Source organism: Terrapene carolina, unplaced genomic scaffold (assembly GCF_002925995.2).
Source record: "Terrapene carolina triunguis isolate 2854851 unplaced genomic scaffold, T_m_triunguis-2.0 Scaffold85, whole genome shotgun sequence".
Lineage (NCBI taxonomy): Eukaryota > Metazoa > Chordata > Testudines > Emydidae > Terrapene > Terrapene triunguis.
This window is the reverse complement of record NW_020664436.1, coordinates 39,575,369-39,598,962: the sequence shown is the minus strand read 5'-3', so window position 1 is coordinate 39,598,962 and position 23,594 is coordinate 39,575,369.

Here is a 23,594-nt window from a genome sequence, read left to right as displayed (position 1 = left end):
CTTGTCAGATGGAGGTGCTGACATTTGGATATGGAATGTGAGGGAATGGATTGGGCAGGAGTTGTGATTCCAGGCCGCGTGGTTGTGAGAGGGTGTGGGGGGAACCAGGCTAGTTACTGGCACCCCCAGTGGTCAGTGCCCAGTGTGTTTAAAAGGATAAAATGAATGGTTCCTAGAGGTAAGAGACCTGGGATTTGGTGATGGGCCTTGGGTTCATGGGATGGGGTGGGATATTGTGGCCTTCATGGGCTCAGGTCAGACCTTGTGGGCTGAGGTCCCTGCCCTGCTGCACCCTCTGTCCCCCTTGCAGGGGGAGGGTGGTAGGACTAAGCTGAGTAAGCTGAGTCCTGGGGGCTAGGCTGATGAGAGCTTAGCCTAAGTTATGGGTTATATGGCAGGATCCCTGTAACCCCTGGACTAGAACCAATTAAATGCCTGGTATAGGAAAGAATGGAAAGGTGAGTAGCACCCTCCTCTATATTAAAGTTAAATAAAAGTTGTGGCCTGCTACTTAAAATCCATCCATGTGTCTGTCCTCATTTTGCCACTGTGTCCACATAAGAACATAAGAGCGACCATACTGGGTCAGACCAAAGGTCCATCTAGCCCCGTGTCCTGTCTTCCGACAGTGGCCAATGCCATGTGCCCCAGAGGGAATGAACAGAACAGGTAATCATCAAGTGATCCATCCCCTGTCACCAATTCCCAGCTAATAGCCATTGATGGACCTATCCCATCAATAATATTCTGAAGAAATGGCAGGCAAGCAGGGGATAGACAAAGTGTGCATGGAAGAAATTACAGGGAAGATGAAGTTGGGACTCTGACTGACATGTAGACTGGAGAGCACAGGTTTGAGGTGGGCTGGACATATGATAAGAATGGGAGAAGAATGACCAGAAAAGAAAGCACGGGAGGAAGAGGACAGTAAGAAAGGATGTGCAAGACTGAGGATATAATGGAAAGACTTTGTCAAGAGAAGTTTGAAGAGAAAAGGACTGGAACTCCAAGACACAGTGTGCCACACACTGGAAGGAGTGGCGAAGAATTGTGGGCACTTCCAACTGTGTGTAAACAGGACTAGGAGTTGAGAAGTGAAATGAAGTGTTGTAATCACTGCCTGGAAATAGTTTGCAAAGAGAATGTTGTTATAGCAGTAATCAATATACACAAAAGGAGGAGTTTCTTCAGCAAAAGGGTCATTAGTTTGTGGAAAAAATCTGTCACAAGAACGAACTAGCTGTGGTTGCTGGTGTAATAAGAGGTTAAGATTAAACAGGACAGTCTTTGGGACATACCTGTACATGCGTGCAGAGAAGCTGGTTGTTCCTGTCACAATTTAGAAGTTGAATTAGGTGGGCCAAAGGTTCTTTCCACCCAGAAATGTCTATTTCTATGGTACTGTAGACTCATCTAAGGTTGGTAATATTTACAACAATCTCTAAACATATAAATAGCTACTAAATAAATAGCTATTACCAATTTTTGCCATCCTGTTTTTAACTTTAATTTTACAGTTAAAAGTAAAAAATGTTTCTTGTATTAGGAATAGAAGGTGGGTTATTTTTTAAGCATAATAATTGTCTGCAACAGAATACTTGTTTAAAGGAGTTTTATTCTTTATAGAAAGTTTGGGGGGTTGTGTCGTTTTAAAGTTTACCTGATGGCGAAATACAATTGTACAATAAACCAGATGAGCTAGCAAAATACATTCAAAATGGAGGTTTACTGGTTGATAATCTAGGAAGAAGTTAATATTTTGGCTACTGGAGGAGGGTATGTTTTGCACTGCTTGAGAGCTCTTCCTTCTTCTAAGAAATCCAGCCTTTCAAAAAAGTAAGATGCAATATCATTGAGCATTTAAGAAGCCATTTACTTAGTATATTGTTTTACATTTGTATTTATTATTTTTAGTCTGTTACAAAATATTAATATGAAACTGAAATGTGAGTTTATTGTTGGTCTCTCATGCTGTACTGATTCTGTAGACGTGTATAATGAAGTGCTGTTGTGATACAGGGAAATACATTCTATTATAATGATAATATAGAAAAATAAAGTCAGAAATTAAAATCAGTGCTTACAGCACAGTAGTCAGTGGCCCTTTTATGCCTAATAAGGTTTCCCAAGAGACAAATGTATCTGTATATGTTTGACACATATGGGATGTGGGAATTCTCATGTGAAATCCCAATCAAATCATTTTAGAGGCACGATAACGTCTGTTCAGTTCACTGAACACCAAGCTATTCCTTCAGGAACTAGGATCTGCTTGTTACTTACATAGGTCTTAAAATCAGGATGACTGACTGGGGAATACTGAATAAACTCTATTAGCACATGAGAACAGCAGAACTGAAGGACGAAGTGCTGCAGACACTTTTATGGTCACCGTATGAGTCTTATGAGGTTATTACATAATTCTGTTCTGCAGATACATTCAGGTATTTGCATCTGTTATGTTAAAAGGCTGCCATTCTAATGGAATCAGTTGGTTATAGTGTCGTGCAACTCTAAGGGTTAGTACGTTATTTATGATACATGTATTTTAATCAGTAGCTTTTTTCATTGCCTTTTGTTTTATATTTTCTATCTCATGATTCAGGCTGTATTGTTAATATCGATGTAGACTCCAGTGTAAAACATTCCCTACATCAGGAAATTCTGGAAAATGTGGTATTCTGCTCACTAATGAGAATTTAATATTTTGGTAGAGTGGTTTGCATTTTTACCCCTCGTTGTCAAGAGTCCATAAAACTGACTTCCATTTATAGTTCCAATTTAAACTGTTGAATAAACTTATCAATGAAAATTGATTTATATCAAGTTGGCCATTCACATCTGGTAGCTTAGCTAAACAACATGTATAAAGGAATTCCATAAAGAATATATGTGGATATTGACAAGAACTGAGCTAGTGATAACTAATAAACATTTTTCTTTGGGCAGCAAAGTACACATATTTATCTTTAACAGAGTGACCCACCAAAGCGTTGTCAGACAGCCAATCAGATAAAGGTCAACTATTGAGCACCCAATGAGTCAGTACATTGAGCACCTGAGTGACTTGGGCAGTTATACCGTTTTTTTTTCAAATGGAGTATTTATATTTGAATAGTACATTTTTAAACATAGTTTAAAAAAGAAATGAAAATTCTCTGAAATAAATGTAATGTTTAAATGCTTCTTATTTTTGAGGTTTAGTAGCTCAAAGGAGATTGTGAATACTGAAAGCAAAAAAACAGAGTTAAAATATGTAACATTTTACTCTTTTTCATTTCCTTGCACTTTTCATTTAGCCAGACTAACTCTCCCCCACACTGTGATTAAAATTGGAAGGAAAGACTAGCTAAAAAAATCAAGAGATTAAGGAGGAAGATATATGATTTTTCTTCAAATTGTCTTTGTTCAGTAGTACAGGGGCTTAAGTTTCACACTGTAATTCGATGTCTTATTCCTCCATAATTTTTTAATATGTGTTTAATCATTGAGTTCAAACTGGTTTCAATTTACATAAAAAAGGGATGCAACTAGAAAATGTATATTTGATTCTATGCAAGGTGTCCAATATTTGTCCTATTCCAAAAGCACTTTGGTATGTTTATTAACAGATCAGTTTCTTGATTTATCGTGCATAATACACTAAGGCCAGTTTCAGTTTGAGGATATATCTACACTGCAGGCTCGCTGCTTGTTGTTGCTCAACCCTCCATCCCACCCACACTCAAAATCCTTAAAAGCATATATAAGCATGTGTTGAACTCATGCTGGCATGCTAGGCTGGGGATATGGGGCAAAGTGCGTGTTGAGCTGTGAGCGGTGTCCCCACTTTGAAGTGTGGAGTGTGCTCATGTTTAGGTTGTCCTCCAATTCCATACCGATAATTCCCTGTATCTTCCAGCCCTTCTACCTGCTCACTTCCCTCTTGCTGCCTCTGCAATGGAAGCTACCTGCTGGTTTATATACACTTGCTTGGTGTTTAACCCTTCATTTCCATGTGGCCTACTCCAGTTCCTGCCCAGTTCAGCCCAGCTCTGCCAAACAGTAAGATGTCCACCCCCTAGTGTGCTGCTAGCTGGCCAGAGGAGCACTCCAGGGTTGTGGTTAATGGGGTGTGAATACAGCCAGGATCATGATTTTGTGAAAAGTCCACTTTTATGAGACCATCTAGATGACACTGGTGGAGGTGGGCATCAGCTGGACTGGTGTACAGTGCAGGGCATGTATCAGGCACCTAAAGATCCTCTACTGCAAGGCTAAGGATAGCAACAGCAGGTCCAGCCACCCATCTATATGCACCTTCTGTGAGTTTGATTGGACACTTGACCCCACCACGAGCACAGAGCCCACCATCCTCCATGACATACTTCTGAACACAGACAGTCTGACGTTTAGGTCGGCGGAAGAGATTATGGGAACAGCAAGTGGAGCAAGAGGCAAAGTCCCAGGAACAGACTACAAAACCGGAAGCCCAGGATCAGCCCACACAGCCAAATGGGCTAGTAGGTGTCCTAGATGAATTTTCTGAGGACAGTTCAGGGATGGTCCTGGGGAACAGTCTGGCGAGGGAGTGATGCAGAAGCAGGAACTGGATCCGCAGCTGGGTAAGTGGCACCTGCCATCTTTATTATCATGGGGAAAACTATTGCATAAGAGGCAGGGATTTCTGGATTATGACCAATAAAATTATTGTTATGGAGGATATTGCATGCAATGAGATAGGTCTAGCATTCACTGAGGGCAGTTGTCCTCCCCCATTCTCCCACCACTAAGTGTGATTCAAATTTATTAAGGCTTACAATCTTAGCAAGCATGAGTGCACATCTCTGCAAATACTGCTCTCTTTTATAACTCAGTCACACTGGTGGAATGATATAACTTTATACTATAACTAGCATTGAAACATTATCCCAGACAGTAAGGATTATAAATTGCAGTGTCTGTATTAAGTGGTAAAAGTCCTTGGTGGACCTCAGCGCTTGGCCTTCTGGTTCTGTCCGTTTGCAGCATACTGTCCAGTATGGGGCGGGGGAGGAGGAAGAGGAGTGAATAAGTTCAGCTGCTAGCAAGCCTCTGCATCCTAGTTCAACACCCTGTTAATGAATATTTTGGCAAAATTATTTGGACAAATAGTTTAGTCACCAAAAAAAACCAGGGCTGGTTGACCCATATTGTGAATCTAGCCCACCATTTCTTTTATTTTTATGTCAAAAATTGCCCAGAAACTAAAACAAAATGGAAAATTTCATTCAGCCGGAAACAAAATGTTTGTTAACTTTTTCGATTTGCTGATTTTTTTTGACATTTTTGGATTCTGTTTGACACAAACAATTTTTTTTGTTTTTCAGAGTGCCAGCAAACTGAAAAAATAGTTATTCACCCAGCTTTATATTGATGTTCACTCAAAATTTTCCCCACGCCTGGCTGGTGATGCTTGAGAACTTTTAATACAGGAGAAACTCACGATAGTTTGTGAGATTCCTGGGTAAGGCAAACTTCCAACAGCTGTCTCTGTGACTAACTAGCCCTCTCCATTCCTTGATATGCTGTTCAGTCACCAGGCAATAAAAAATCTCCTTTGCATGGATAGATGGAATTCCACCTGTAGTCTGGAAAATTTGTCCCTTCTTTTAGTCCATAATCTCCAAAATAGTAATATCCTTTAAGGTTTCCCTGGCCCGAAATAATGTTGAAACCAATTCTGGTAACAAGGCCCTGGTCTCATTGCCCTAGCCCCCTGCCCCAAACCAGATCCTAAAACTTTATTTGTTTGTACGTTTGTTTAATTAATTAATTAATTAATTAATTGAGATCCAGCTTCATTACCAGTGAGACTGAGCATGAAACTTGGATGTCAGTTAATTGCACTGTTCTGCACTGTTCTGCACTGGTTTTCACTGTTTCAGACACATTAGCATTTATTTCACTTTGCACATTTGTAAATAGTTACTTGTGAACAGGCAGCTGCTGTGCCTGCAGTGGCTTTATTAATATTTTTTTTCTTTTCATACTTTTGGCTTTGTTAATGCGTTGATTTGGTTGTACAATCTGTTGGTGTGTGAGAACCTGGAAAAGAACAGAGAGTCAGGAAGTTGTATCTAAAGCTTTTAATACAATATCAAACCTGCAGCAGTTTGGGATAGCCAGCTTCCAGATGCCAATTGCAACTTGTTTCTGGATAGGTATGGTTTCCCTCAACCGAGTGTTCTGGAGCTGGATGATTGGGGCAAGCTCCTTACACAGCTCCATAATGGTGGCCTTCCTCATGTGGCAGTTCTGGAGCTGCTGTTGGTCATCCCAGGGCTTCCTGACGATGTGACCCAACCACACTGTGCTAGTTGTCCTCTACTAGAAGTGCTATTCTACAGTTGGGGACTCCACAGTGATTACTGCAAGCATCAGGTCTCTCCAGTCTGACATGGAAGAAACCCCCTGTAGTCCTGCCACCTCCTTCCATGGTTCAGAAACTGCTGCTGAAATGTCATCCAAAGTCTCACAGATGAATGTCTACCCTGCTATATAAACACTTCAGCCACAAGCAGGAGCAGCTCATCCAGTGGATCCATGCCTTGGCACCAGCTGGAAAGAACAGAAGTGAGGAAAGTGTAGAGCCAGAAGTGCTTCAGCTAAATGTACTGGCAGGCTAAAACCACTTCTACACAGTGGTCTAGGAAGGACAGACAAGTTCTCCCACAATACACTGCAAGCCAATTCCTAGAGTGGCTCCATTTGGCAAGATGCTAGAAATCCCCGTGCCAAACAAATGTAATTGCAATGCCAGTGTGGATGTGGGTACATTGCTATAGGGCACATGCGGCTCTGCAGAGTGGATGCTCAGAGGTGGGCTTGGCTAACACATGCAGGCACACACTTCTGTGTAGACATATCCTAAGACATAACATAACTCTTCCTATGTCACAATACTACAGAGGTCAGAAAACCAGTAACATCTACTTCCTGCTGTTTAAAGGGCCTACTCCCTGCTGATGGGAGTAGTCAAGACAAGGGACGACCAATATACTGATGAAGGGGATTAGCTGTATTCTGTCCATACATTGTTTTTATGGGGGTTAGCAGTGGGAATGGAGAGGAAAGGGTAGATTTTGGATATGTTATATGTTTGGATTTTGTGACCACCCAAGCATGGGGGTAATCTTAAGAGAATAAAGTGAAAAGGGGGATATAACGATTACTATATAACCCTGCTATATGTTGGATGAAGGATCATGCAAATCTGTTAGTTGCTTAATCTCTCTTTTTTTTAATCAGGTCAAATTCTGCCCTTGTATACACATTCAAAAGCCCTGATAAGGTCAGTGGGAGTTGCAGATGTGCTGGCAAAATTTTGACCTCAGTATAATGCATGAGAAATATGTCAGCAGTTTGCTTTTGCTTCTATTCTCTTGTTTTTCTGAGAATCTCACATCGGTCAGCTAATTTGTCTAGTCCTCTATTAACATAAGAATATAAGAACATGGGATTTGCCATACTGGGTCAGACCAGCACTGCCTGAAGTTCAATATCCTATATCAGGCAGTGGACAATGTGGAATACTTCAGAGGGAAGGTACAAAAAACTGTAGTTGACAACTATGGATTAACCTGCCCACATGGGGAGTTTCTTTCTAATCCCCATCAGTTAGTGGTTGGCTTGTACCCTGAAGCATGAGAGTTTATATCCCTTCTAAAATGAATAACAATAATAATGTACACTACCTACTGTAACTTTGGATGATCTCACTATACAGATAATTGTCTATTTATCTATGTGAAGTTAGGTAACTGTTTACATCACCACTTTTTGTTTTCTATGTGGCTGTTATTGCACATCTCATAGCAGTGAACAAATATCTTCCATGATGCAAATAGCTGAGCACCCTCAACTCCAAGTAAAGTCAGTGCGAACATCAAGCCGAAGATGTTACTACATATATTAATCCTTTATTATTGGATTTTCCTTTAAATATTCATATTCCCTTTACAAATATTTCATCCAAGGTAACAAAAACACACATCATTTATCTGAAACACCTTGAAATGATGTTATGGTCTGTGAAGCACATGTAGGGTCATTTAGTTTCCTCTTGGTATGTGCACGTAAATTCTTTTATAATAAATGGAAGTTACGCAGAGAGTAGGAACTGGAACTGAGTATTCTCCTCTTAAAACAAAAGCAAACTACTACTCTCCCCGCAAACCCTCTGTTTTCTGTAAGGTTATAAAACTCAGAGGCTTATTCTGCCGCTGGTCAATACACATTACCCCCTGTAATGGGAATTACATGTGTGCATCAACAGTAGAATAGACTAAAGAAACTCAGGAGAGTCTATAGAAATAGTCTAAAGAAATCTAGAGTGATCTGATGGAAAAAGTAGAGTCCAAAGAAACTCAGTGGTACCATATAATCTTGCTTTAAGTGATTACTGTAAATAAAAACAACTACTGTAAATAATTACTAATTGTACAATTACAGACACAGTACTGGTTATAGAAACTTGACAATGGAGATTCTTTTTCACTTGGTAAATGTAGCTTTTTTTGTTTGTTTCGATTTCTAACTCTGCTACTGATGAAGCTGGAAATGAGAATGGATTTTTTGGTTATGTTCTTGTTTGTGCAGCAGCATCCCCAGCAATTGTCAGGATTATTTTAGGAAAAGATTTAACTGTTTCTAGGGTGTCAGCCAAAGGAACACAAGCTGGTATCAACTGACAGTATTTTCCTTTTTATGTTTAATGTGTACTAATATTTTTCTGTGGTGCTAGAAGAATAATGTGCCTGGAGCTGGCATCCACTGCAGAAAAACAGATTTTTCTCTTTAAAGTGCTTTGAAAGGCACCACTTTGGCAACACTGGGAGTCTCTTGTTTAGTCACCACCTGTTTTTTATCTCTGCTCCCTCGCTGCCTTCCTGCAGGATGAGTCAGGAGTTAATATAACCCGGCCCTCTCTTTCCTTATCTCCACCTTCTCCCTAAAAGTCCAAGCCGCAAAAGGAAGGATGTTCATGTTGGCTTCTCTTTCCCTTAATGTGGGCAGCTCTTGCTGTGCCCTATGAACTCTGGGACTCCAGCACTAGGGTAGAGAGACTTGAGTGCTATGCCCCCAGTTATGTTTCAGACAAAACTAAATTATCGCAGGTGGTGACCTTAGGGACATTAATTTTTCTATCCACCTACACCAGTATTGCCAGGCTCAGAAGTTCAAAAATCATGGATCGGATGCCCCAAAATCAGGAAACTGTTTTATTTTAAATATTACATTATGCTCTTTGGGTTGTCTTTGGATTTTTGAACTCTCCCTGCCCACCCACCCACTCTGTGTGTGTGTGTGTGTGTGTGTGTGTGTTTGCCAAATTTATAGAGTCAGGTGATCTGACCCCTGCCACAGGAGCTCTTGCTGGCTGCTTGAGGGTGTGGACCCCAAACCTCAAAATTATCATTAATTAATTATGCACACCCCAGCTCTACATCTGACACTCCAAAGCCCTGCAATTAATTCTGCCTGCCAGCCCCAGATCTGTCCCAGCCTCAGAGCTGCATCTCTGCTCCTCCTGCCATTCCAGGGATTATTTACTCGCTCTGTCCCTTCCAAGGCCTGGTGATGCCTGGCTGGGAAGGTATAGAGGTTGAGAAGCCACAATTGCCCAGAGCGACTGGGCTCGTTCCTCCTTCCCCGGCCCCTCTTGGGAGAATGGTGCCAGCTCCAGAGGGGAGGGGGCTCTGCCTGCTTCCTACAGCAGTTCTGATTGGCTGCTCTTCTCCAGGAAGCAGGGAAAGCAACAAATCAGAGAGGGGTTTCCCCCAGTAGGCGGGGTTGAAATTTGTATGAGGGCAGGAGCTTCTCCCATCATGGCCAGATTGGCTCCATCAGGGGGCTAGAATTGCTTTCACTGCCATTCCTGTTAGTTGCTTCCCAGATACCAAAAAGAGGAGAAAGCACCTGAGATCTTATGGATGGTTCTGCCAAAAGCCATCCAGTCTTGTTCAGCATTAGAAGCCTTGAGTCCTAGGGAAAGAGGGTCAGAAAATGGGAGGTCCAAGGCCAGGAACCCTACAGATGGTTCAAAACCAGGCATTGGTTAATAGTAGTACCCTGAGAACCTATGCAAATCAGGAGCATTTGGACCATCCAAGCCCTCTGAAGGGTCACTGGAATCAAATGAGGGGCAATTGCTGGCCCAGGGTGCAGACTCTGTAGGGCTAGTAGCAGAGGGAGCTGAGACAGAAGATGTGGGAAGAGTCACTTCACTCCCCACTGTGGGGATGGCAAATGGACTCAGCTGGGAAATGATCTGTTTCAATTCTGATGAGAAACCCATAAATCAGAAGGGCTTTTCTGTTGTGCCTGCAGAAGCCAGGAAGAGACAGAATTATTCTGGGAATATAGTTTTACTGTTTGTGGAGCGCTAACCAAAGGCGCAAAGACACGATTCATACCAACAATATTGCTCTTTTCAATGTTTAATGCACAGTGATATTTTACAGTATCACTGAAAGGATAGAATCTATGGCACTAAAGTCCACTGGTGGAAAATGTATTTTTTCATTTAAAGTGCTTTGAAAGATGCCAGATTAACAATACTAGAGACAGAAGCCTCTGCTTTGTTCACCACCAGCTTCTGTCTCTTCTCACCTGCTGCCCTCCTGCAGGAGGAGTGGGATGTTAATTTTGGGATAAGGGTGGATGGCCCAGCAAGCTGGAGGTTCTCTCTGGAGAACAGTAAGCTAAAGCACAAGCTGTCTCTAAACCACTCAGCTAGGTGAGGCAGGAAGAATTTTGCAGGGAATTGGAATCTACCTCTTACCATGTCCTTCCACAGGGCCCAGTGGAAGGCTCTTTGCTGCATGTTTGTCCAGAGGCTCTGCTGCTTATCAGGGTTGTAGAGGCAGAGAGAAAAGGGCTGGACTGAGGGCTCCAACTTCCACTGCCCCTCTCAGATGAGGGAAAAGGGCTTCAGGTTGGTGTGTAGGCTCCATCTCACACACCACAGCCTCCTGCAGGGTTCATCCAGAGGCTGGAGAAACATATTTGGCTGGTCTACATGGCTCCTCCTCTTTCACAATGGCACCCAGCACAACCCAGCCTATGAAGGCTGCATGGCTACTGGCTGGTCCAACTCATTCTGGCTCCACTTACTCATTGCAATACGCCACATGATACATATTAGGCCAGAGAAGGGCTGTTGCTTGGTCCAAATGACTCCAGGGAAGGGAAACAGGGCTGCTGCCTTTCAAGTCAACATTGCAGGACTATGTTTCTCCCTGTTCTAAGGAGGATTGATTCAGGACAGAGCCAGAAGCCAGATTCTTAGAGGGAAGGCAACGATCTGCAGACCCCTGACTCTCAGGTCTTCCCCATCTCTGAGCAGAGAATTTAACCCGTTGCCTTCCGCTGCTTTAATATACTTCACCATTCAGTTCTCCTCTATCCTCATATCCCTGTCTGGATTGGCGATGGAACAGGGAGATGAGAGGACTTAGGCATGAAGAATATTTTAAGAGGGGTCCCGTGTATTTTATTCTGGCTCGTAGCTCTCTTTGTCCCTTGTCCCTTTCGTGGTAGATGGAGTCATAACAGTCTATTAGGACTGGTTTTCTTCTACAAGGTGGGAAAGTAGTAGTATTTGGAAAGTGATTCAGTGGGGCCTAATGAAATGAAAAAAAGAAACGTGAGCAAAAAATGCATTATGGCACCAAAAAGGTCAATTCAAATGTGTGCTGCATGCACAAAGGCATCACAGCACTGAGTGGGGGGGAATAAATTCTTTCTAGACATTTGTAGTGGGGCCACACCTGAAATGTATTGCACTGAGTTTTGGGCAGAGAAATGCTGATAAAAATGATGAAGGGACTAGAGAGATTGAGGAAAGTTTACGATTTCACACATGCATAGTTGAGTCAGCATAGAGTCTGTGAGGACGTTAATTTGTGTAAATATTTGAAGAATGTGGTCTGAGTGTATTCTGAAAGCCACAAATCCCAAGGAGGGAGAAACGATGTTTAGTGCACAGAACTAGAAGTACACCTCTACCCCGATATAACGTGACCCGATATAACACGAATTCGAATATAACGCGGTAAAGCAGTGCTCTGGGGGGGCCAGGGCTGCACACTCCGGCGGATCAAAGCAAGTTCGATATAACGTGGTTTCACCTAAGATTTTTTGGCTCCCAAGGACAGCATTATATCGGGGTAGAGGTATAATAGGATAGGATGAAAAATAGAAAATATAGGCTGACTATCAGGACAAAATTCTGGACATTGAGGTCTGTTAGAATGTGGAACAATCTCCCAAGGCAAATAGTGGAAATTCTGTTTTTTAGGAACTTTTAAAATGGCACTGGAAAAAACACTACTAAATATACAAGAGGCAGCAGTCTGGCAGTAGTAGAGAGATAGATTATATGAGCCAATGGCGTTCTGTGCCATTTCTAACACTTCTGAGTCTATGAAACCGTAAACGTTGGCTAAAAGGTTAGAAATGTTAGGAGCTGGAAAAGGCTATCCAGCCCAAAGTGCTTGTCTTTATAAAAATTTGGACCCTCCTTTTCTTCTTTTTCATCATTTCTATATCTACTATATATTATCTGTTTATGCTTTTCTAATGTGGCCATCAACATAGAACCTAGCTCAGCCGTCCCCTTCCAAAACCAAAATCTGTTGAAAGTAATGAATGTTTTCAACACCTCTATATTATGTTTTTTTTGCAGGGAGGACAGGGCCTGGTAAGGAAATTACAAAGTCATTTTTAATAACACTATAAGATAGATTTTGTTAGGTAATTTAGGTCCCCATACGAGGTTTTGGTAACAAAAAGGTTGAACAAGACATAAGCTCAATAGAAATGCTTTAATGTATTTTAAAAAAATATTTAGAGGGTTTTATGCATTTAAACACTCCTCTGCAGTTTTTTCAGCCTAACAGTTGCAGTACTGTTGGATTTCATGAGAACCAGAAAGCGAAGTTCATTTGAAATTGGCTATAAACAAACATTAAAGTGACTGGTTTGTTGTTTTTCATTCCCCAAGCTGAGTGAAATGCAGTAAGTTAGCAAACAGCATAGATGGCCAAAAGTTAGATTTTAACAAACTATTTCAATGCTGAAAGTCTTAAGTCGCAGTTTGTAACACGGATATCAAATTTGGTTTTTAACAAATATGATTTTTAAGGGGAGAGTGTCCCTTTAAATTGCTTAGCTATATTTTTAGCTCATTTTCTACCTCAGAGACCAAGGCAAACTTAAATTGCTCCAGGAAACACCAGGCAGAAATGGAAAGATCATGTGACAGAGGGGAAGGGCTTAAGAGTTGGTGGGGAACTAATCCCTTCCAGGGCCACTTCAGACAAGTACCCAACTACTTAGCGGTAAAAGGGCGGAGGGCAATGAATGGGCAATAAAAAACCTGTTCCTTAATGGGGCACGTGAGTCTCCTATTCCGTTTCCGCACATATTTGCCAGCGTTCTGCATATGTTTCTTTTCCAACGTATGCTTACCCCCACGTATTTTATTATTTTTTTGTCCAACTAATATATTTCTAAGAAACCCAGCTCAAAACGGTTTAAAACGTCTCCAAGATTTATAGCATAGGGAAAGAAAACCATCTGGACTCCATTAAGATTTTCCTGGCAAATTAATAACGCTGACAATGTATCTTCATCAAACATCTCCAATAACAGCAATGGTAAGTAAGTTAAAATCATGCTTACAGTGTAGAGACATGATCCAAAGGGGCCTTTACAGTTTAAGATAGTTTTTCCATCCCTAGGCGAATGGTGGTGCTAGTACTTTATTTTTCAGTCACTGTGTTTCCTCATTTCATGGTCATATCAGCCTCCTGGTTACTGCCAGTAAACGGATCTCGTCACAGCTGAAAATACAGGCACACATGCACAGAAGCCATTCACTGGGCATGAAATTGTAATATTTCATCCGCTTTGTTTTTGCTTTAAAATAAGAAGACTGATTGCAAGTCATACGCTCCTGTGAAAGTAGGTAATCTTATTTGTTTCTTGGTCATTTATGTCTTGATTTATATTTATGGTAACTTTCGTCCACGCGTTTGTGTGTACATACAGTGGCTAGGTGTGTATTCTTCCATGTTAGTACATTCATCCACTGTGCATTTTACAATGTGGGTTTATGAGAGCTGATCTAAGGGATTCTAACTAAGCCTGCTGCAGTGGAAACTGACATCTGGGATAGTAATGAGCTGAGCTGTAGTGTGAAAAGGGTGTCCTTTTCGCAGAGCAGTGATGATAGCCTGTCCTCTGCACTCCAGGCAATATATATTGCACCCGGCTTCCTGTGTATGAAGTGCCACAATGTAGGAATACCTGTTGGCATCACACAGGTCTTAATTCAGTTGATTATTCATGGGATTGAAGGAGAATATTTGAGCTAAAGATGATCCTGTACCCTATTAAATTTGTGGTAACTAGTATATGGTAACATATTTAATAAATCCATGTGAGTTCAAGTAAATATTTGTTAGTTACAAAGTAAATACGGTTGCCTTTAGGTTTAGAGAGATGTCTTTCAGAAAATGTTTGTTGACTTAGAAAATTTTCTGCAGTAGCAAGCAGATCACCACCGTAGCTTCGCCCGTCCAAGCTCACAAACTTTAGCTTGGAATGTTGTGGCCCTTAGTTCTGGGCCGCCAAAATTCAAATGGCTTCAAATGCGGGAGCTACTGGATTTGCAGGGTAACTCTGGGAAGGAGATTACTTAACGGACGATCCCATGCAGACTGTGGTGTTTTCTTATGGTTGTATACAGTGTGTAACTGCCAGACAGAATGACAGAGATGCAGGGATAGACAACCCCTTTTAAAATCAAGTATCAAGGGGTAGCCGTGTTAGTCTGTATCTACAAAAACAACAAGGAGTCTGATGGCACCTTAAAGACTAACAGATTTATTTGGGCATAAGCTTTCGTGGGTAAAAACCTCACTATGCATCCGAAGAAGTGAGGTTTTTACCCACGAAAGCTTATGCCCAAATAAATCTGTTAGTCTTTAAGGTGCCACCAGACTCCTTGCCCTTTTAAAATGTATTCTCCTGCTTTTCAGTAAGAGAAGGGAAGCTTTGGATTGTAAACACAGGATCAGCATTAAATTAAAGCACTTTTAAATGAGAACTTTTCCCCCTAGAGTTGGGGTGTCTATATACAGTTTTATTTTGTTTTCTATCATCGGTTTGAGGAAGTAAACATTTGTGGGTATCTAAACAACTGGTTGTAAGTATTTACCTAAACCTTATTTATACACTCTTCAGATTGTACCTCACTCTAAACCTTATTCATGCAGTTACATTGACACACATCATTTGTTCATAGGTTTGTCATTTAGAATGAAGTGGGAGGATGCAGGAGTGGTGATGGTGAGCCTCACCTGTAGACTCCAGTAAGAGTGCTAGCTCACTATAACATCCTAAGACTCTGCTTAATCTTTGCACACTGGCCAGGTGCCACTTAGGCTGTTTCAAACAGTTGCAGCAACCACGGCAAAGAGGACTGAATACTCCATTGCAATGCAATGGCTTTGCTGCGGGTACTAGAACAAGGCAAACACATTTAAGCCACCCTAACAGGAATTCACTTTGCTTCATCAGAAACTACCTTGTCACTGCAATATTTCCACACAGTTTTCTTTTCCAGTGTTCTAAAGTGAAGTTGCATCTCCCCTAGGCAACATGCACAAAGCACAAGTTGGAAGCAGCAGGGCTCCTTTTCCATGTCAAACACAAGGAAACCGAAAAAGACCACTGAAGAGAGAAAAATGCAGCTAGTACTCTGAATACACTATGGTGGGTGGAATTTGTAACATTTAAAATTTAATCATGCAAATACAAGCTGAACAGGAACTTCATGAAAGGCAAGTCGATAGATCTCCCAGTTCTAGCTACTTCAAAATGAATACTTAAATATGGTATTTCTATTCAGGGTTCTCAAAGTTTTCCTTTCTCCCTGGCTGATCTCTCATGCCGAATGTAAATCATAACGGATTGGTAGCTTTCTGGCTTGTTTTCCATGCTGAGCCTCCTGGATGAAGGATAGTGAATTTGGGTAGTTTTTCAGTTAGCCTAGAGAACGAACTGTACTGAGGCTGAGTAACCATTCTAGTTTGCTTCTACCACTGTCTTCTCATTTCCTGAGCACAGAATGAGAGGTAGACATGTCCCAAATGGGAAAACTTCAATTTCCACTTCACAAACTACCACGTTTCTTCAGCATTTTTTGTGTCACTGCTGTTTTTACTATGACAGGGCCAGGAAGAAGCACCTCTGGGGAGCCAAATGCTTTGTCAAAATTTAAATCTTTGATGGACAGTTTGTGTCAGCTGCGGCTAGAAATTTCTACCATTGCTCACCCAGCAGAAAAAGAGGCACACAGAGGAGAGAAGTTCTAACAAATAGTATCTTTTTACCTTGGGCTTACAGCTTGGACACAAAGAGGAAGATAATATTCTCACTCATCAAAAAATCCACCAGTTTGCAACAGAGATGTGGTCCACACCTGTCAATGCAGGGCTGTCATAGTTAAGGCCCTACCATAGGTTTTGCCTCCATAAGAGACAGCAGTTGTTGTTTGTTTCCTGCTTGCACAATTAATGTAAATCCTGAAATGAGAGCACTGAAAGTGTATGATTTGGGGAGGAAAGGGAATTGTTATTATTTTGGAAGCACACTTAGCAGCTGGTGTTCCCACCACACCATGCTTATTATAAAGGTAGAGAAATGAAAAAAAGCCAAAAGCAACTGAAAAGTTGTTAAAATTGAAATAAATTTGCAATTATGATGCCCACTCCTGAGAGCAAATTCTGTCTGCGATGTGCTAAGCTCCACTTAGCACAGCTAGCAATTTAGAAATTTTGGATTCAGAACAGGAGCTTCAGAAAGAGGTTATTTTCCCCCTTTGTATTCCAGGAACAGACTGAATCAGCAAATAAACAAACAGGCAAAATTCCAGCTTTTCAAGCATAGGAACATAGGAAAGGAGTGTTTCCTAGTGGTAAAAGCACACGATTAGGAATCATGACTTCTGGCTTTTATTTCTGGCTCTGCCACGTCTATGCTTGGGTTCCTCAAGCTAGTTACTTCAGTTTCCCTATATGTAAACTAAATTTAATAACTACCTCTCAGATGAGTTCTCAATGAAAGGCAACATGGAACTGCAAAGTGTGACTAATGTTAATTAACTAATGCTCCAGCAGAGAAGCATATGGTGAGTGGCAATTCTGAAACCTTACAAACCAGAGCCAAGAGCAAATTTTATCTTACGCTGTACTAATACCAAGGCAGTACTCTACCAATACTGCAATTCCATTGGAGGTTCTCAATCAGATTACTTTTTCATTTGTGAGGGAAACAGGTATTTTAATTTCTGTGCCATTTCAATTGACTATTTTATCAGGCTTTATTTAAACCCACTCTAAGCAGTTATGCCGGAACACACAGTTGTCAGCTAATCATGGATAGTCATTAACTGAAATATAATACACTGAACATAGTCATAGTGATTTAATGAAAACCATATCTGTGATCTTGGAAGTTGAAAAGATTAGTTCATGAGCAAAAATCAGAGTTCATTTTGTGTTATTAAAAAAACAGTAATAAGAAATCAAAGAAATACACAGAAGATAAAAAGAAGACAGAAAGAAAAAATTCCTGCTCCAGTACACCCTGTGCAATTTTTTTCCTCAAAGAAAGGGCAAAAATTCTAAACCAGAGGCAGCTGGCTCAGTCTATTATATACATACATGTGTACCAGTCTATTGCCCTAGACTAGATAGATACAATGAACAAGAGGGTGGTAAAGGAAACTGGGTTCTTCTTACTAAATCAAGAAGACTTAAAAAACAAAAGTAAATAGAGAAAGGGCGAGCTTAATTTAAAAATAAACAATGTAGAATCTTCTGTAACTTGACAATCAACAGTAGCTTAAATATATCTTGCTATGCTAGAAGAATGTGACAATATTCAGATCAATTTTCTGAATAAGGTTGGGGAATTCAAACCAGTCATTAACAAATCTTCTTTAGCAGGTGCATTTATGGGTGGTATACCAATGGAAGAACTCTAATTAGGGCAATGGCATCCAGTATGACATCTGTAGGTAGGCCTTGGAAAGTAGACAGCTTTTTGAAACGCTTGTCTTTAGCTGAGGTCGCTGGCAGGAGAGAGGAGTTACATAGAGAAATTCTTAAAAAAGCAATTTCAAAGGGATAAATTGCCTCCATCTGCAATACCACAAATGGAGGAGTCCAAATCATTCAGAGGAACAGCTTCTTTCTGCCCTATCAGACATCAAGAATTATCAGAAGGGACTATTTACATGGCAAAGATGCAAGAATAAGTGTTCATAAGGTGGAACATCTGGACAGAATTTGGGCAGCAGGGTACATCCTTGAATTCTGGACTCGAGAGAATTCAGGATGGAGGATGTGGGAGCTTTCAAGCATACACCACTGAACTTTGGAGGTAGTAAAGGATACACAATAGAACTCACATTGCTTATACAGTGGACAAATAATCTCCTGCTTCATAAAAATGGTGGGGGGGGGGGAGGAGAAGAACACAAGTTATGTTTTAATAATCCATGAAGTATGGATTTCAACAGACTTTGGATCCTAATAAAACTAGTATTAGGGCTGGTTTCTGCAGCAGGGGGTAAAATAGTACTTTAGGGAACAGCACAATAGACGTTACAGATAGATAGACTTGTTATATCATTCAGTCCCTCTCCAGGCAAGTGTAGGATTGTTCCTTTGAGTACAGTTTTTAGTGTCTTTCCCAGTCATTTTAAAAGCCCTAAGCAACTGGCTTTTCACCACATCCTCTGGAAAACTATTCCCAACCTAATAGATCTCACAGTCAGGAAGCTTTTCATTCATCTTATGACTTTATCATAGTTTTTTTCTTTATTTAAATTTCATACCATTATTCCTACTTATGCATTATTCCTACTTATGCTACACAAAATAATTCCTTTCCCTCCTTGGTACACTTACTATATTTAAACTGTTGACTCTTAGTCATCACTTAGCCAAGCTATACTTATGCAGTACTTTTAATCTTTCCTCAGAGGTCAAACTCTACAGCTACCTGCTGATTTTTGTTTCTCCTCTCTGAACTCCCTCCAACATATCAATATCTTTCTGGTAAAACGGTGCCTCAAAATTTGTGCACTTGCACCACAGACATTCAGAGAGGGCCGTTCACTTTCCTGCTCTGTGACCTGCTGCCTTTTTTGGTTATGATTATTTATTTGTATTGTGACATGTTGTACAAATGTATTAAAAATCCTCAGGCCATCTAAGATCTTACGGAAGACAAGCAACAGATGATTGGTAGAGAAAAGGGATAAAACATGTAATGAAAGTTTCTTTCCACCAACTGCCTCTCCATCTAGCCATTAACAGTTTGGCTAATTTCTTACATGTGTAGTGGTAGAAATGAGTCATCAAGAGTAGGAGAGAATAGTGACCTTATAGATGAGTTCAGAGAGCGTGTTCCAAATGTAAAGGGACACATGGAAAACTGCTCTGAAATGACTGTGGGAGAAATGAACTGGCTGGCATAACTGGTGAAGCAGAGGGGGCTGGAGGCTGGAAGAATGCGAGATGACAGAGCAGACAAGTAGATAGAGGCAGAATTGTGAAGAGCCCAGGTGAGGATGAGATGTTTGAATTATATCTCCAGTCTGAATGGTGTTCATAACTCCTCCCAATTAAGGCACTTCCATGCTAATGACTGAGTCTGCAACTAGTTAGTGATGAGATTAGTCCTAAACATAATTAATGTCCATACACAACATGATGAATTATGGCATCTAATAGTGTTCCACCCTGTCTAGAGGTCTAGGTTGACACATGGCTGTTCTCAGTGGCCACAACTCAACTGTTTGTCATATCAGATGGGAGTGGTCTCAACAAGGTTAAAAAAACAAAGCTGTGTTTAGGAGTACTTGTGGCACCTTAGAGACTAACAAATTTATTAGAGCATAAGCTTTCGTGGGCTACAACCCACTTCTTCGGATGCATATAGAGTGAAATATATTGAGGAGATATATATACACACATACAGAGAGCATGAACAGGTGGGAGTTGTCTTACCAACTCTGAGAGGCCAATTAAGTAAGAGAAAAAAAACTTTTGAAGTGATAATCAAGATAGCTCAGTACAGACAGTTTGATAAGAAGCAAGTGTGAGAATACTTACAAAGGGAGATAGATTCAATGTTTGTAATGGCTCAGCCATTCCCAATCCCTATTTAGCCCTGAGTTGATTGTGTCTAGTTTGCATATCAATTCCAGCTCAGCTGTCTCTCGTTGGAGTCTGTTTTTGAAGTTTTTCTGTTTTAAGATAGCCACCCGCAGGTCTGTCAAAGAATGGCCAGACAGGTTAAAGTGTTCTCCCACTGGTTTTTGAGTATTATGATTCCTGATGTCAGATTTGTGTCCATTAATTCTTTTGCGTAGAGACTGTCCGGTTTGGCCAATGTACATGGCAGAGGGGCATTGCTGGCACATGATGGCATATATCACATTGGTAGATGTGCAGGTGAACGAGCCCCTGATGGTATGGCTGATGTGATCATGCCTAGAACCCCGACCAGGGACATTCTATTTGCTACCCAAGATCCATAAACCTGGAAATCCTGGACGCCCCATCATCTCAGGCATTGGCACCCTAACATCAGGCTTGTCTGGTTATGTGGACTCTCTCCTCAGACCCTACGCTACCAGCACTGCTAGCTATCTTCGAGATACTACTGACTTCCTGAGGAAACTACAATCCATCGGTGATCTTCCAGAAAACACCATCCTGGCCACTATGGACGTAGAAGCCCTCTACACCAATATTCCACACACAGATGGACTACAAGCTATCAGGAACAGTATCCCCGATAATGTCACAGCTAACCTGGTGGCTGAACTCTGTGACTTTGTCCTCACCCACAACTATTTCACATTTGGGGACAATATATACCTTCAAGTCAGCGGCACTGCTATGGGTACCCGCATGGCCCCACAGTATGCCAACATTTTTATGGCTGACTTAGAACAACGCTTCCTTAGCTCTCGTCCCCTAACGCCCCTACTCTACTTGCGCTACATTGATGACATCTTCATCATCTGGACCCATGGAAAAGAAGCCCTTGAGGAATTCCACCATGATTTCAATAATTTCCATCCTACCATCAACCTCAGCCTAGATCAATCCACACAAGCGGTCCATTTCCTGGACACTACTGTGCTAATAAGCGATGGTCACATAAATACCACCCTGTACCGGAAACCTACTGACCGCTACACTTACCTACATGCCTCCAGCTTCCATCCAGGACACACCACACGATCCATTGTCTACAGCCAAGCTCTAAGATATAACTGTATTTGCTCCAATCCCTCAGATAGAGACAAGCACCTACAAGATCTCTATCAAGCATTCTTAAAACTACAATACCCACCTGCTGAAGTGAAAAAACAGATTGACAGAGCCAGACGAGTACCCAGAAGTCACCTCCTACAAGACAGGGCCAACAAAGAAAATAACAGAACACCACTAGCTGTCACCTTCAGCCCCCAACTAAAACCTCTCCAGCGCATCATCAGAGATCTACAACCTATCCTGAAAGATGATCCTTTACTCTCACAGATCTTGGGAGACAGACCTGTCCTCGCTTACAGACAACCCCCCAAAGTAAAGCAAATACTCACCAGCAACCACACATCACTGAACAAAAACACTGACCCAGGAACCTATCCTTGTAACAAAGCCCGATGCCAACTCTGTCCACATATCTATTCAAGTGACACCATCATAGGGCCTAATCACATCAGCCATACCATCAGGGGCTCGTTCACCTGCACATCTACCAATGTGATATATGCCATCATGTGCCAGCAATGCCCCTCTGCCATGTACATTGGCCAAACCGGACAGTCTCTACGCAAAAGAATTAATGGACACAAATCTGACATCAGGAATCATAATACTCAAAAACCAGTGGGAGAACACTTTAACCTGTCTGGCCATTCTTTGACAGACCTGCGGGTGGCTATCTTAAAACAGAAAAACTTCAAAAACAGACTCCAACGAGAGACTGCTGAGCTGGAATTGATATGCAAACTAGACACAATCAACTCAGGGCTAAATAGGGATTGGGAATGGCTGAGCCATTACAAACATTGAATCTATCTCCCTTTGTAAGTATTCTCACACTTGCTTCTTATCAAACTGTCTGTACTGAGCTATCTTGATTATCACTTCAAAAGTTTTTTTTTCTCTTACTTAATTGGCCTCTCAGAGTTGGTAAGACAACTCCCACCTGTTCATGCTCTCTGTATGTGTGTATATATATCTCCTCAATATATTTCACTGTATATGCATCCGAAGAAGTGGGTTGTAGCCCACGAAAGCTTATGCTCTAATAAATTTGTTAGTCTCTAAGGTGCCACAAGTACTCCTGTTCTTTTTGCGGATACAGACTAACATGGCTGCTACTCTGAAAGCTGTGTTTGTTCTCCTGAAACTTGTGTCCCCCCCCCCCCTTTTTTTTGTTGCAATACATGCTGGCCCCTCTAATCATACCTGTTTAGCCAGTTTGCCAGCTCTTTTATCCTCCCAGCTCTGTGTGTGCTAGGACAGCCTGAAGTGCACTGACCTGTGTGCTGCTAGTGTTGCTCTGCTCGCCTATTCCCCTGCTGAGGCACTATAGGATGCTGCCCAGTTTTTCCCAGGATGCAGTGTTACAAGCCCAGTTAGAGTGTGTTGTAAGTGCAGATGTGCAAGCAAGGTTAAAACATCTGTTATCCAAGGGCCGCGTGTTGTCTTTGCACTATTTGAAGCAATTTTCTGTGAGGTGTGTTACAGGCATACTAGTAGGGGGGACCAAAAGGTCATTAGTGTGCCAAATCTCTCTAATGTAGACATGACCACAGATGTGAAAAATGCTACTTGATGAACACAATTCAGCTGTGTACGTAGTTCGTTATAACCAGGTTGGATGAGAGTAGTCTCAAACTTGTTCAAAAAACAAATATGTATTTGTAGTGTAGACACAGCCTTAATATAATCTGTGACTCTTATGTGCTGTTTGCTCCCTCTTACTGAACATGTTCATTAAATGATTTGTAAGACCAGTGTTAACATGCATCACTGCCCATTATACATCTTTCTACCATGATATATTTGCAATTTACCATTATCCTTTGTTTATGGTCTTTTAGCTAGTTTTCATTACACTTACCAGTACTGCTATCCAAGACAATTTGAATTAATTTTCAAGTTAAGATCTGCGTCAGACACCGTATCAAATATTTTACTAAATTCCAAATATATTGCTTCTAATGCATTCACCTCTTCAACTAATTTTGTAATTGCATTTTTGGAAAGAATCAAGTATGTCTGACAAGGTTTTTTATTCTTAATAATCCAATACTGTCTAATTCTCTTGAATCCGTCACCATCCAGATCTTTAGTGGATATATTTCTGAATATTTGTTCCATTATTTTATTAACAATAGAGATTAAATTGATAGGATGCTTTGCTACTTTCTTCTGATACCTCTCCAGATGCTCATAACTTTTTTC